The sequence below is a fragment of the Chinchilla lanigera genome, unplaced genomic scaffold (genome assembly GCF_000276665.1).
Source record: "Chinchilla lanigera isolate Chin_1 unplaced genomic scaffold, ChiLan1.0 scaffold00067, whole genome shotgun sequence".
Classification (NCBI taxonomy): domain Eukaryota; kingdom Metazoa; phylum Chordata; class Mammalia; order Rodentia; family Chinchillidae; genus Chinchilla; species Chinchilla lanigera.
In genome coordinates, this window is record NW_004955468.1 from 8,840,145 (window position 1) to 8,857,444 (window position 17,300).

Consider the following 17,300-nt stretch of genomic DNA (forward strand, 5'->3'; position numbering starts at 1 on the left):
CTGATAGAAGATCAAGGTGAACATCCAAACCAAGACTAAGTGAGGCTGAGCTGAAATTAGTACAAAGTCTGTCAGACAATAGATAACCAAAAAGAATTCTTCACAGAGAGGCTATCCTCTGTTCATGAAGTGGCTAGTATTAGGCATTCCTAGAATAAATGTCTTCAAATAAGTGTTAAAAGCCCTTGCCATTGTTCACTGCAGCCATCTCCAGGATCAAGCACAGATAATAGTGGAATGTAGCATTTACTGCTTTGCATTTTAACCTGATTGGCATTCTACTAGTAGTCCAGCCAAAAGTTCACTTTACAAGCCTAAGGAAGAAGAAAGAAAAGATTAGATGTCTCATTGCTTTGTAAATAATGATTCTTAGGCTTCAGGGTTAAGCCCAGTACTACACTGTTTGCCTGATGTACCAGGGGTTGAGGTTACAATTTAGCACAGGTTTACCAGTATTATAGGTACTGCCAATCAAGGCTCCCTGAAACTAAAATGGAATTCTTCACATAATTAAAAAAGAAAGGAGAATCAACATGCTCCTTTTCTCCCTGCCCTGATACCATCATGTAACCAAATTTGGGAAGGCAGAACAATGCTGTCAAACAATTGGCCCTTTCAAAAACTGGGGACATCTTACCCCTCTTCTTCAAAGTAAATACTGACTCGTTCAAGCCCTCAACAGGCTACTTCCTAGTTACCTCTCCGGTGGCTTTTCACCTGCCCTTCCCTTGGTTGTTGAAACAGCACGGCTCTTCAGCACCTATTTTCCTTACTTTGAACCAGAGGGTAGAACCTTTTTTTCCTCATAATCTCCCTAACTCTTCCAGGTAGAATAAACACCACCAGGACAACATGGCAGATAAGATGTTTTCTGAATTCCCTTATTGTATTTAAAGCCCCTTCCATACTTTCCTGTAACACAAATTACCCACTCCCCCTTTAGCCAATCTGAAGTTCCTCACTGTCAGTTCTTTGCTTGAATGTTTTCTCTTTCCATGACTCTGGGAAGGCAAGATCTGCATCTGGATCTGTCTACAAAATTTCTAATTCAGCTTATCATTTCTTCAAAGCTTTTCTTGTTTGCAGCACAAAGCAACTCTAAGGCCACCATGTCCCATAATGTCCTCAGCAACCAATCATTCCTCCAGGCACTGCACATGTGTGATCTCAGAGATGTGCCCTCTAGTTCTCAAACTGCTCTGTGAGAAGCCCTGGAGGAAGGGATATGCCACAGTACAGAGCCCAGCAGGAAGCAGAGATTCACCCAATGTGGAGGTTCTGATAAATGGAAGAGATAGCATCATGGCAACTTGACTCAAAGTTGAATGATTTTTACAGTTTGCATCCAGGATCCCAAGCACATATGTTACAGATTTTATTTTCCTGCCATTATTCACCCAACCCATATCTGTTTTATGCTGAAAACAAGTGAAGGTTAGATGGTAGTTAATCTACAGCAGATAATTCCTGCTTTGGAATTGTTTTTTACTGCAGACAGGCAAGATGACTCATTTAGAGCAGCCACCTTGTAATTCTTCTTGAGGGAAATTAGCCAAAGCTCCTTTTCTAGAGCAATGGTGCATTTTGAAATACATTGGCTCTTTAATTTTGAGCTCCAGCGTTCCATTTGATGCATTGCTATGTCCTCCCAAGCCACAATGCACAGTGTCTTTGAGGCCATAAATTTGATGCAGTGTTTTAGAATTGATCAATTTGCAATTTCCACATTTGGAGAAGGTGAGATGATCTTGGCAGTGTGTAATACCTCCTTCTCAAAGGCAATTACCCTTTATGCACAGGTCCCTTTTATATTTTGCAGCCGCTTCCCATAAATCTCTACATTTTTATTATTCTATTTGGTATATAAAGACTACCATACCTTATTCATAAATAGCTATGACTTTGCTTTTGGGTGGGATCATGTCCTGGGATAAAATAGTTATGAAGAATGCTGAAAGCAAAACTGTAAGAATAACGGGTGTCAGAGACAACTACTCCTTCTTTGGCTTCCATTTCCCCTTAATTGCAAAGCAGATGAATCCCCTCTGTTTTTTCCTAGCTCTGTGTTTCATTCTTTTGCTTTCTCCCTTGGGATTTAAAAGTTCTTCATTACTTTCTTCAAAGGGGAGGTCAGGCTTATTATGTATTCAATCTTCTTCTTATATAAATTACCATAATCTTGAGGCTTTTATAGGTAAATGGATGCAACTAGAGACCACACTCATAAGTGAAATAAATCAGACCCAGATGGGTAAACATTATATTGTCTCCTTGGTGTAGGAACCTGAAAGACTAGGTAAAACTCAAAACACACAATAAGTGATAGGAAAGGGAAAGAAATTGCTCAAAGGGAGGCATGACTGGGATGAGGGAAAGAAGAAAAAAGAAAGAAGGCAGGCAAAACATAAATAAATATAGATAGATAGATAGATAGATAGATATAGATAGATAGATATATGAATAGCTGTGATGACTGTATTGCTGTTGTCTGATGGTGTATTGAAATGAACGGTTAATGATTACAATTTTTTATGTCCTGATTGACTTTGCATGCTTGTGTCTGGTGGTCTGAGCAACTGATTTGAAGGTAACAATATGCAATGGAATTACAATAGTGAACTTGTACCATCTTGTCTAGTGAAACTCTGTATTATCTCTACTATTTAATCGAAGAATTATTTTCTTACTCCCTTTAATGGTTTGAGCAATCTTTCATTCTGACATCTGGTAATCTGAGCAATGTAGTTGAGGATAGCGATATGTTATGTAGCCACCACTGTTGATTTGTATTATTTTGTCTTGAGACTTTATCACTTTGAATGTTCTTGCTTTGATTTGTTTATGTTTGTGATACTGGTGTACTGCTACTGTTCTTTTATTGTTTGTTTCTTTCTCTTTACTACTCTCTTTAAAGTAAAATAAATAAATAAATGAAAATAAATTACTGCCTATTTCCCTGTCTCAGGAAAACTTCTGATTGTACACTTTAAAACTGTAGTAAGAACAAATGTGTGTAGTCTTCTGTAATATGTGTGCATATAGGCTTACACTGTAAAAAGGGAGATGATGTGAGGATACAAGGAAAAACTTATGAAGCAGATTGCACAGATACATGGTTCTTCCTAGACATCCAAAATATTATTCCAAAAGTAATTCTGACAGCAGTAGGAAGGACCATACAGCAAAGCACTATTACAGGTGACTTTTCCAGACATTTTTTCTTTGGATCAGAAATACTTTAAAATCAATCTATATTTATGGGAAAAAGATGCCTTGAGTCCCATGTCAATGGGCCACCACATTGTTAAATAATTTAGTCTAACTTCAAGGGAAGTGGCCCCATTAAATTTATTGAAATGCTGTCCAGTACTATAAAAACAGTAAAATCTTTTCATATGGTTTATTAAACTTAGAAACAGTATTGAGTTTGAAAATGCTTATGGATTCAAACAGGATAAATTCCAGTTCACCTGAAGTCCAAGTAATTCTATAAAGTAATTCTATAAAGTTATCTTTAGAGCTATAGCTACTGGACAGATTTATCACTCGTGTGGCCTGCAAAGATGCTACATTACCAGCATCCACCACACCTGGTCCACCCTGTCCACCTGTCCTCCATATGCAGTTAGGACGTCTGCTCAGATCAACTACAAAAAGGTTTTACTCCTGGTAACTCTGAAAAGTGATAGCAGGCTGGTCCAACCAGCAGCTCTCCTTCCCCACCCCTTCCAACATCCTTCATCCTTAGTTCCTTACCTCATTGGCAAGGACAATTTTGTGGAAATAAATGATAGATAGAAAATAATTCTGAAGTCAGAAAAACTATTCTGAGCTCAAATTCTAGTGGTGTGGCTTTCGTAGAGTTACTAATAGACCTAAGTTCAGTTACTCAAACAATCTGAAAGGTTTTTGGTTTTTTAAAAGAGCTAATACATATGATGCTTCCACCAAAATAATACCTGGTATATAACAGAGACATAATAAATAAAACAAAGTAAACATAGACAGGAGTTCTTCCTCTTCTCCTCTGTAAAAGGAAAATCACCACAGACATTCTCAAATATGCCAAGACAGAAATTTTGAGCAAATAGTGGTTTATCAATGAAGTCAGAGGAAAAATTTAAAAGGACCTTGAGTAAAATGAAAATCAAAACACAACACACTAAAACCTTCAGATATAGCAAAAGCAGTACAAAGAGGGAAATTTAAACAATAAGTGTACATATCAAAAGAACTCTAAAGTAAATAACTTAATAGTGCATCTGAAGGTCTCAGAAAACAAGAACAAACCAAATTCCAAGTTAACAGAAGAAAAGATATAGCAGAAATGAGTGAAATAAGACTAATAGGGCAGTGCAACAACTCAAAGACTTGGTTCTTTGTAAAGATAAACAAAATTCACAGGCCTTCAACTGAATTATTCAAAACAAAGAGAAACAATATCCCTCTAAAATCAGAAGTAAGATTAGAGACATTACAACAAATACTACTGAAATTCAAAGGATCGTTGTTAGGAAATATTTTGAAAAGCTATAGGTCAATAAATTGGAAAATAATGAAGGAGTGGACACATTTCTGGGCACATATGGCCTATAAAAGTTGAACAAAGAAGATATGAAAAATCTAAATAAATCAATAATATGTAATGGGTCTTAAGCATTAATAGAACCTACACCAAAAAAAGGAAAGACCAGGACAGAGAGATTCAGCTCTGAATTCTACGAGATTTTTGGAGAAGTGCTAATACCAATGCTACACCCTTCCTCCAACTCAATCTACAAAGGCAGTTTTACTCTCTACTAAAATTGGACAAGGACATACAAACATAATATACCAGTCTCCTTTGTGAACCTAGATGCAAAAATCCTCAACAAAATACTTGCAAACTGAATGCAACAATGTCTTTTTAAAGTTCAAATACCTTGATCAATTTTATTTTATTCTAGCGATGCAAAGATGGTTTACAAATGCAGATCAATAAATGTGATACATCATGTAAATAGAGCCAATGATAAAAATTATGTGAGCTCTTCAATAGATACAAAAAGACCAGAAATTTTAAAATTGCTCCACAGAAAAATATTGAACAAATTAGGTATAAATCAAAAATCAACAAAATAAAGGCCATATATGACAAATCCACACTAACATGCTGAATTTTTTAAAAAAGCATTTCTTCTAAGATCAAGAAAATTGAAATGCATTCATCATCACAAATCTTAACATCTTATAATACTATAAATTTTAGCTAGAAAAATCAGGTAAAAGAAAAAATAAAGAAAAAGTATTCAGTTTGTAGACATAAGATTCTATACATAGAAAATCCTAAGGATTCCACTAAAAGGACTTTAGGGGAAGATGGTGGAATGGAAATAATCATTGTACAACTCAGTTGAGAAGAGTCAATCCAACAAAGGAGAAACCATTTCCTGTGTAGTGAAAAATAAGGAAGAGTTATAGGAACCAAAAGATTAGCAGATGGAACCCTAAACAGCACAGAATCTGTAAAAACAATGCACAGAAATGTATAGAGCCATTCATAACTTCAGCTTCCCAGCTGGGAACAAGGCTTATGAAGCTATGATTTTAAGATAAGTGAACAACTCAGGAAACCTCTGAGAGTATTACCTGGTGGGAGGTACTATTTGTGAGAGAAATCCAGTCCATTCAAGCTTTCACTTCAACTGGATAATTATATCTGCAAGCAGAGCTACTTGCATAGCAACCTGACACTGGACTGGCTAAACTCTCAGGGACCTATACCCAGAAGACATTTTGAAAGGGGTCTTCATATTAGGGACTAATTTATGATGGGGAATGGACAGTGATCACCACTGGGGCTGCTGGTGGAGATGATGCTGCACTAACTAGGCAGGAGAAAGGTATATGACATGGTCTTGGTTGAGGGGAATATGAACAGGATCTTAGAAATTTCAGCAACAGGCAGCATAAGCTATGACAAAGAGGTGAGTGCAAGTGTCCATGACATTAGTAACTAAATATGAAAGTAGTGTGCTTGAGAACAGTGTGCATTTGAGAGGGATGATTACACAGTATTCTTTCCTTATGTCCACATCTACAGTACAGAACTTAGTGGTTTAACTGCTCCCCTACTCTCTAAGGCCATGGTGGCAAACCTGTGACATGTGTGTTATTTGTTTTCCTTTTAAGAAAAAGATACTAATGTATGATGCTTTTTTTTTTCTCTAAACAAAAACCTCAGTATTCAGGTTTAATTACAATTGGTGCTTTGCAATAAATAAGTGGGTTTAGGGTTGCAGTTTGGACACTCATCTCTAAAAGTTTCATCATCACTGCTGTAAGACTTCTTAGGGATTTACAGTCATTCAACAGCTAGACATTTGCCACCACCTGCAGATTATCTGTCTAGACCAACGGTCTCCAAGGTTTTTTTGCACCAGTGACCAGTTTTATGGCAGACAAGGGAATGGGGAGTCAGGGATGGCTTCAGGATGATTTAAAGGAGTACACAGCCTAGATCCTGCAGCAGGGTTTGTGCTCCTATGAGAATCTAATGCTGATGCTGCTCTGACAGGAGGCAGAGCTCAGGAGCTAATTTGAGTGTTGGGGACCAGCTATAAATACAAATGAACCTGTGCTTCCTCACCTGCCACTCACTTCCTGCTGTGCATCTGGTTCCAAATAGGCCACAGACTGATACAAATCCATGGCTAAGGGTTGGGGAGCCCTGGCCTAGACTCATGTGGACTGTGAATAATACTGATTGGGACAACCCACAGGTTCCTGGGTACAGGCACTGAAAAGCACAGGCTGCAGTCTAAGCCCAGACATCAGTGCTGGACATGCAGATTGCAGACCTTAGGAGAGGCTGAATGCTTGTCCTGCATAGTCCACAGGCTGCTAAGCCCACACTAATGAAAAGGGTGCACACTGGTTGCGTGGTCATTTATCACACTGCTAGGCGCTCAGAGGAAGTGGAATGCATGTGCATCTGTCTTACACCCTCCAGATGTTACTGAGGCTGGGCTCTCGGCTCCTCTGAGCTGACTACCATCCACAAACACCACGTTCAGCATCCCAGGGCACAGTCTATGACCTTGGTTTGCCATAACTGGCTTGATACAAGCTGAAAGGAGGGAATATACCTTCAGTGCTTCTCATTATCCACTCCCTACGTGGCAGGCTGACCCTGTCTCTCTAAAACAAATTCTTTAGCTGGAAAGCTCTCTGGCTAGTCTGTAGTTACAGTTTCAGTGTTTTGTTTCTGTTCTGTTCTTTTGCCCAGCCATCTTCATCCATCTACCCTGTATTCAATCATATAGATATAGATGATATAGATATAGATTTGTTTAATTGTTTGTTTTTAGACAGGGTCTTGCTATGTAGTTTAGGCTAGACTTGAACTCACTGTGTACCCGCAAGCTGGCCTCAAACTCATGGCAGTCTTCCTTTCTTAGCCTTCCAGGTGCTGGGATTACAGGCATGTGCCCTGAAGCTGGGTTTACATTTTACTTATGTTCTTAGATTTTTTTTATTTCTCACTATTTCCCTTAAATTTAATTAACTTCATTTTTCTATTCTTCCTCGCTTATCATTCAACTGGATTTTTTCTTGCTCTTTTTCTTTTCTTTCCCATTTTCTTATATTTCTTGCTTTGCTCATGGTCTCTCTCTCACTTTTACATAACACGTACTATTCTGTTCTGTTATCATGTGTTTGTCTCATTGTGCTTTGGTTCAATAATCTTTTTTTTTTTTTTATTTTAAGGATAAAAGGAGGGAAACATTAACAGACATACAACATTTTACAACATATCACAAGCACAATACAGACAATACAGAGTTCCAAACAAAGTGGTAGGGAATTAACAATGGTGGTTGTATTACATATTGATATCTTCAAAGTGGCTTCTCATGAAAACAGATATAGACATGCAATACTGGTCAACCAAAGACTCATTGACAGTTTCTTTCAGCATAGAAACAGCAGATAGAAGAACAACCATGTTATCTATCCTGTATATACATACATACAAAATTTTTCCTTCTTTCCCTTCTCTTTTCCCACATCCCAGAAGCCCTTTACTCTTCGGTGGTTTCCTATCATTTCACAGTGTCTATCATACCTCCGAGTTTAACTTAACTCTTTCAAGTTTTACACTAGTGACACAATGCAGTGCTTGCACATGTATGTTTGATTTATTTCACTTATGAGTATGGTCTCTAGTTGTGACCATTTAAATATAAAGGCCTCGAGTTTATCTTTCTTTACAGCTGAGTAATATTCCATTGTATAAAAGTACCATAATTTTCTTATCCAATCCTAGGTGGATGGACATTTGGGTTGCTTCCACATTTTAGCAATTACAAATTGTGCTGCTATGAACATAGGTGCACATATATCACTGTGATATGATGTTTTTAGATCTTCTGGGAAAATACCCAGCAGGGGGATAGCTGGGTTGAATGGGACCTCTAAACCTAGTTTTCGGAGGAATCTCCAAACTGATTTCCACAGTGGTTTCACCAGTCTGCATTCCCACCAGCAGTGGAGAAGGGTTCCTATTTCTCCACAGCCTCGCCAGCATTTGTTATTGGTTGATTTCTTAATGCTAGCCATTCTTACTGGGGTAAGGGCTTCTATCTAGAACATACAAAGAATTAAAAAATTTCAGCCCCTCCAAATTCAAAGACCCAATCCAAAAATGGGCAGCTGAGATGAACACACATTTCTCAGACAAGGAGATACAAACGGCAAATAAATATATGAGAAAATGTTCAACATCATTAGTCATTCGAGAAATGCAAATTAAAACAACACTATGGTTCAATAATCTTTTACTTTTCAGTGTATTATATAATGGTTTTGCCTTCTTAGTTTATGGTTATGGTCTTTTTACTGGTCGTTTTAGTGAGTTTTGTTTTATTTTGCTGTGTTCTGTTCTGTTTTTGCTCTATTGCTGGATTGGCTTTGGTTTCACCCATTTTGGTGGCATTTCATGTTCTTTGCATTTTTCCCTAATGACTCCCTGTCTCCCAGTATCTGTTTTCTAAAATATAACTATAATTTCCTAATTATAATCTCTATAATATAATCATAATTTTATAATTTTAATTTCTATAATTATTATTATTTGAGTATTGGTCTTCTGGGATTTTTTGAGGAGTGTGTTTATTTTCCCTTCTCTTTCTTATCTTTGTAAATTTTGATTGCATAGATTGATAAATACACTAGTAAATACATGTGCACATTATGTCATAGTTATTCTGATTCTTAAAAAAAAATTGAGTGCTTTACTTCTCATTGCTCCCTCAGGAGTTTTACTACCCAAATTTTAATGTTTTGCTTCTTTAGCCTCCTTTATTATCTTTGTTGTTGAGGGCTGTTGATTCTTGCCTTTAAAATTAAGCACTTTACTAGCACAGGGTGATGTGGATGGAATGGGAAATTAGGAAATAATTTAAGAACTGATCCACCATCCTTGTTATGGGGTTTTACTATGCTAATCACAAATCAATAAATTACAAATTATCAAGTAAAGAAAATAAATTCCAGATTTAACTCATAGTTACCCCTAGCCTTATAGTGACCACTAGTCAAATCTACTCAACGAACTCTAATCATTACAGTATAGATAAGTAATTCTTGTTGAATTCTTAGTTTGCACCAGACACTGTGCTCACAGCTCTTTAGTGAATTATCCTTTTTGATAATTCACTGCCTCTGAGATAGTTATTAATTTTATTATTTTATTTTACAAATACAGAGATGAAAGCATATAAAGAATAAATAACTCAATCAGAGTTGTTTAACTAAGAGGGGATAGAGTGAAACTCAAGCTCAGACTATCTCATAGCCACATTAAAATTACTAAATTTACTATATCTTAAAGGAATAAAAACAAAAATTTCTTTTGATAGATACCTCTGATACCTTAGCTGCATTGAAACTTAAAGCTTGTGCACTAAAAGCAATGAAATTTTATTTTTTAAAAGAATTATTCTTCGAAGAAAATTATTTTAAATTCTAAAAAGTTTAAATAGGAGAGAAAGGGATTTAAATAATTTTCTTATAAATGAATTGTTACTAACAAGGCAAAATATCTGTTCCCATTTGAATACAAAAATAATATTCATTTACTCCTGTACTTAGCAACCTAGTTTACTATTTTCATTTATTTCCTCATTGCTATAACAAGTATTTATTTTAAAGGCCATGAGTACATTATGGTAAGTACTATTTAAAATGTTTTTTTTCCATATTACTTAACCTAAGCCTGATATGCAAAAATAAATACAGCACATTTCTGTGGCTCAGAAAGACATTTCTTTCTTAGATTATATTTTACTCCTGAGAATTTGAGAATAATACCTTGTAATATTAATAGCACAGAGATATGTCCTGACTTAATTTCCTATAACTCTTCAGATGTTTAATGGTTTTGATTTTTCTCCTTTGTCCAGAGATTTCTTTCCAGAATCCTAACACATGTTCTTTTCCTAGAAACAAAAATACAAGAAATCACACCAGTCAAGAATAACTGGAATAAAAATCAGTGCAGAATTGGAAAAGAGAAACAGCAACCTAAAATAGGACTTATCAGAAGACAGGTCATTCTTTCTCGACCATGGTGACCTAAATCTCACTTTGAAACCCTTTATCCAACATTTACCCTACAGATTAAAGTTGTTGAAAAAGAATGATCCACATAAAGAGAAAAGAAGTTTCACTTAACAACATATCTGAATTTATTTCCTATTTCTCTTACCAGTTTGTCTCTACTCCATCTTTCACTTTGAGATATCTAAAGATAGAAATGGTCTTGATTCCTACACACATGTTCAGCTCTACCCTCTCAGGCTTCCAGCTGACCACCCAGCAGTAATAAAGTGAAGGCCAACCTACATTCAGAAATAGCTTCAAATGTATTTCTGTCTCTTAAGTTTGCCTTGAGTGAAAAATGCAGATGAGGTAAATGAAGTGTGACCTAAAAATACAATATGTTTAAACTTTTAAAAATTTATTACAGTAGAGACACATTTCCATTAATCTCCCTCAAAATATTCCCCCTTTCTTTGAACCTACTCACCCCACTTTTGTGGCTGCCTTGGTGTCCTGAATGGATTCAAAATGTTTCTTTCATGGTCATTTTCACTTTTACGGAAGGAGTCATATACTAGTTAGGGTTGACTAGAGGAACAGAATCCATATGAGTATATGTATAATTTACAGGGAGTTTATTGGGGAGGCTTACTTGATCAGAATGGGAAAAGTCCAACAGGCTGTCTGTGGAATCAGAGACAGAAGAATCCAAAATGGCTGACTGCGTACTCCCGACCTGGATCCTCAAGGTCTTGAGTATGAGTCAGTGTCAGACTCACAGTCATTCAGTCACAGACTATAGTCACCAGTATGAGTCAGTATCAGAAGGTCAAAAAGTGTGCACTGGAGACCAATGTCCAAAAGCAACATCAAGGACCAGAAAGCCTCTGAAAAGAGGCATATTTCCTTCTTCTTTCCCTTTCAATTCCATTCAGGTTACAACTTCTTTTTTGCTGCCACCCACACCAAGGGTGTCTTCCCTCCTTAGTTTGCTGCCCACATGCCGATCATCCAAAGGCACCCAGAGCTAATCTGCTAGGTGGTTCTTACTCAATTCTACAGAACACAATTACCAATCATAAGCCAGAAGTTGCACAGTGCCAGATCCAGTGATTAAGGTGGATGACAACACATAAGATTTATATGAGCCTGCTATTCCTTTGGATGGCACTCAGCAGTGCTGTTCACTGAATTTTGATCACACATCCAGAAGACATTTGTAAAGGAGAACTTCTAGAACTGCTTCCAAAGTGGCAAAAAGGATGGGATAATTGTGTTTGGAGAAAGGGGGTGTATTTTGAAGGGCATTAATAGAAGTGTGTTTTTTGCTGTAACAAAATTTTTAAGTTTACATATCTATCGAACTTTCCAACCACTCCTTATACTGAATTCCCAGACTATAAAAGCATGGTCATTTTTATAAGCTTTTATGCATTTCTCAAGTCTGTACTGGCAGTGTTTCACTCACACTATCAAGGGGTCTGTTTTATTCAAATAATTCTCGCTGGAGCCAGAGTTAGACATGTGGGTATCTGTGTTCAGATTTTCCCTTCTTCAAAAGTAGACCAAGCAATGTAAAAACAGACCAAGCAATTTAATAGGAAAAAAAGTTTCCAAAAGAAATTTTCAAATACGGACTTTCTGTTCTGGTTACACCACCACTGCTGGTTCATTCAGAAAGATTGTCACATCATGTACTAGCAAAGAGGACACAGCTGATATCCTTGGGAAAGATGGCTCAGAGAAGAGGTCAATATTGATGGCTCAGGACTCTGACAACAGACCTGAGGTAACTTACTCTCAGGATCTTGAAAAGTGATTGATTACTCTTCTGCTGTAATCCTTTTAAATACTTTCTGTAGGGCCAGGATATAGCTCAGTAGCACAAGTACCTTCTGGCAAGTGCAAAGTCTTGAGTTTGATTCCCAGTACCATAAATACATTCATATGTACATATATACATACAGACAGACTTGCATACATACTTTCTGCATATGCAGTAACCAAGGCACTGGGGAAACAAACCTTTAACTACAGGATTTAATAATTTATTCGGTAATAAACACTTAAGGGGTACCTATCATGTGCCAGGCACCATGGTAGGCTCTGGTAATTCAGGAGAAAAAGGGCAGAAATGATTCTTGCCTCTATAGAGTTTGCACACAGTGGTAGAAAAATGGGCAATAGACAAGATTTTTTGAAAGCATAAAATAGTTCTAAATAGTGGTGAATGCTGAAAGGCAAATGATGTTGAGATAGACATGCAGACTGGGGAGTGGAACTACTTTAGAAAGATTATTTGGAAAAGGCATTTATGGAAAGTTTATATCTTGTATTATACCTGAATGAGGAGAGGGTGCCTGGGCAAGAAGGCTAAAATAAGGAAGCAACAGGTGTAAAGACCTTGTGGAAGAAGCTGATGCTGCAGTAGGAGGACAATAAACAGAGGCGGTAGATGTAGGAAATGACATTGAGGCAGCCAGAGTTTGAGGCAAATCTAGAAAACAGAGAAGTGCAGAGCAGGCTTTTGATGGGTGCAGGGAAAGAGATGGGTCTTCAGAGTGGTCAGATTTGGATGGGTAGAAGGAAAAAAGATGGGCTTGCTGAAAAGAAAGCAGGAAACAATAGGATGAGAACCAATTTGTTAGAATATATGTGATCTTTTCATGGGCAGATGCAAGCCCTGTTTTGCTTGTATACTGAGAATAATCTTTGGACCTCTGCTTACTCACCCCTAACGTGGGACCATAGTATCTCTGAAAATCATTCCAGTTCTTATAATCAAAAAGTTATTGTCACATGAAACGTAAGCATTCTGTGGGGGTAGATAAGAAATAAGATCAAATATGTCACGTAAAAAGCAAATAGTCAAAGGTTTCAAATGCCCAACAGAGGAATTAGGTGTTAAAACAGGTGCTTCTTGAACAGAAAGTGGAAGATGTCATGACAGACTGGTGAATTAGACCGGTGGTGTATTAGGAGGCTGCTATGGTTATGAGGCCCTGGGAGTCTGCTCCTGGGTCAGAGTATCCAGATTTAGGATTATCTGAAAGAAGGACTCACAGAGCCAGGTGATGTATGAGAGGATACAGAATTACGAAGGGATTACTGTGCAGACTTTACCTTACACGTGATAGAGAAAGGGCTATCCAGGGAGCGGGGAGAAGAAAATAGCAAGGGAAGACTCAGTTGGATGCACATAAATATTTATGAGAAAATAAGGCAGATAAGTAGAAGTATCCCCTTGATAATTTGGGCACAAAACTAAAAAGCACACATTCCCAATGACTGAAAATACAAGGGTTAAAAAATTTAAAAGGTAGGATATTTGTAGAAAGGAACAGTGTCCTTTATTTTCATTGAAATCTTGAGGTGGATCTAAAATTTGAATTACTTTAGAGCCAATTCATCAGAAAATGGAATAAAGTAAGGCAGGATATGAGGATGTAGCAAGTATCAAGAGTTTTGGTAGAATAAAGAATTTAATTGTTTTATAATGAAATTTGCCTTATACCATATAACTGAGAAATTTCCTCTCTCTCTCTCTCTCTCTCTCTCTCTCTCTCTCTCTCTCTCTCTCTCTCTCTTTCTCTCTCTCTCTTTCATTTTCTTATTCTCATGAATGTTAAGCAAATTTTCTACCACTGAGCTATATCCCAATTTCTTGGAAACATCTCTGTAAGCAGCTTTTGGTCGGGGCACTCTGATATTTGATCTCTATTATGTTAGTAATATTTCTCCCAGTTCATGAATACAGCTCATGAATAATTCTTACAGCAGTGATGAAACTTGTCCTCTGCCACAGAGGCAGTAAGCAGCACACCTGGGATAGAACAGGATTCTACTTGACTTCAGCATCCTGACTACTTTCCTTTTGCATTGTAGCCTTCCTGGAGACAACTAAAGAAGTAATAACAAAGGACTTTGTGTATATGTTGCAAAGGAACTTGGGAACAGACAGATTGAACTTTTAATGGATGAGAAGAAGGGAATCTTGAAAATGGGGTAGAACGGGAGCAGTCAAAATCAGTCAGGAGAATGTGAGGAAACCTGGAAAGGGGAAAGCACTATGAGCTGGAGTGAGGCCAAGTTGCAAACTTGCCATCAGAACAGGCAGGGCAAATCTGGTGGGCCTCTTGTGAGGTAACAAGGGATGGAGGCAGCAGATGACCTTCACTCATTCTGGGAGTCTACACCTAGAGTTCAAACACAGAGGAGAAGCATTGGGTACCAGGTCTTCTTGGAGGCTAGCAAAGGAGTCATGGAGAGGGAGCTGCTACAGACAGAGTTCCTGAATTGGTAGGTAACAGTTCTTACTCATAAAATGCTTGTTTGGGAAAGCAAAGGAAGAATTTAGAGAAGCTATTCATTCTCCCTATTTGGTCAGATAAGTGACTATCCCTGCCTGGCTTGGAGCTTGATCAAAATGGAATAACTTGTGGCCATTAGTGGATAGGGAATGAAGGCTCAATTAGCACGAACCTGTAAAGAGTGGCTCTAGGGATTTGGGCTGGAACTTTATTATCAGAGCAGACATCTTCATCTTTAAAATGACTCAGAAGAAACAGCCAATGCTCACATTACAGCAATAGTAATTTGCTGTAAAGACCCATCATTTGGCTTATGTGGGCTACAGAAGTATCAAGGGAGCTTAGAAAGGCACTGAACTATCTGAACACTATAAGATTAAGGTAGAAAGTTCAGGAATGAGGGTTCATTCTGAGAGATCTGGGAAATGGGTTGCTTCTCTTTGACAAACATCACTGCATTTCTCCTGCAGGAAGAACCATTAATTTTACCAGACTGAGAGTCCATTGCAGGAGTGGGCTTTAATGGAGAGAAGTAGATCTTTATGAGTTGAATCCAAGAATTATAAAAGATGAGTCAAAGATCCCAACTGTGTAGAAATTGAAGAGCAGGGGATATACCAGATTCCAAAGAAAACCCTTTAACCACACTGCTTGCCCACAGCACAGGACAACAGGTGAAAGGCAAGGGGTAAACATCAGCCACATCAGCCAGGTAGGACTTAAAGAGCCCATTGTCCTCAGTAATTCAGGAGATCATCACTGGCTACATAACAAGACACTGTGATAAAGAGGTGGACTCAGCTTGCATTGGAGAAGTGGCTCTTCCTTGTACCAACTGTGTCATGTGGAAAGGTATATGGCTTTTCTAGTCCCACTGTCTTCTTTCATACAACAGTAATAATAACACTGGCTGCCTTCAAGGGTTACAAAGAGAATTCAATAACGCAATATGTGCAATGTACTGACATGCAATAACTGTTTAGTAAGAATAACTTTTTATTCCTCAGTTTATGTATAATAATCTAGGATAGAAAGTTACATTGTGACATATTTGTTTATCCTTTTCTGGAAAGAGTTACTGCAACAGGCTCCCTCAGATGTCCTTTCCATCTTAGTGTACCTGCTCCACTTCCTGGGGCAGCCTTCAAAGAAAGATCATCCCGTTTCAGGGTATAATTCTCAGGCCTGTGATTTTCACTTTGAGTTCATTCACAGGATTAAGTTCTGGTCACACCTCATTCTCTGCTCTTACCGTTGTTATCCAACCCAGCTCCTGTGGTTTGTTTAGGAGGAGCCCAAAGTAAGACAGTCAGAAAGTCACTAAACACAGGAGGAGAAGCTATCTTTTCAAAATCTTAACATCATCTTTTCTCCCTTGAATCCTCTCAGACCTGACTCAGCAGGGACTGTGGATGAATTGTGAAATGAGAAACTTGATCCAACACTGAAGCCTGTCTCTTCTTCTAGGTGATTTTGGTTTTGATGTGGGCATCTGTGATGCTATTCTCAGGGTATACTAAGTTTTTTGCATCCCTCTGTGGCACTTGGGGCTGAGCTATGGGAGAGGGTGTGTGAGATCATTCTATAGGGGGCTTGTCCTGAGTGAACAAGGTAAATCAAAGGGATGCAAATGATCTTGTCACTGTTGAACAAAAATTTCATCTGAAGCCCTCGACATGAGGCCTGGTTTCAATGTCCCCCTCAAAACTGGTTCGTCAGTAAGAATCAGCTGGAGAGAAGTTATCATATTCCTGTCTCTGGTGTAATCAGCTATACTAATGGAATTTATTTTTTTTTTTTTTTACTTTTGGTCCTTTTGGACACCTTGCTCCTTTTATCCAATAATTATACTTATTTTTCCTGCCTCCTCACTTCTCTTTTCTCTGTGGACAAGCTTCTTCTCACCCATTTAGATTTATCATACAGAAATGTCCACACTATATCCAGACCTATTGAGGTTCCTATCTACGATTTTGGAGGCTACATTGACCAGCCTCATCTATCTGCACAATTAAATCTTCTAACATCATCCAAGCAAAGAGTCACTGCCTGAAGGAGATATAGATGTCATTATCATCCTATTCCTTCAGCTTGAAGCTTTTGTCCTGAAAGTAATCACATCGGGAATGGTGACCACGCCCGCCATCCCAATACTTATCTCAACCTCAATGTTCTAACTTTCTCATGCATTTTCTAGGAGCTTCTCTATGCTATTTTCTCTCAGGAACCTCTTTTAGGCCTGGAAAATCCCTGCTCCTCTCTCAATATTCTAATCAAATATCCTCTTTTGGAAGAGTTCCTAACTACCAGAATCCCAGTGTTAGCTCACTTGACCTTTGTTGTTGGAGGATTGGGTCCTAAAATCTTATTTCATATGGACTCTAGACAACATATACTCATTCCAGT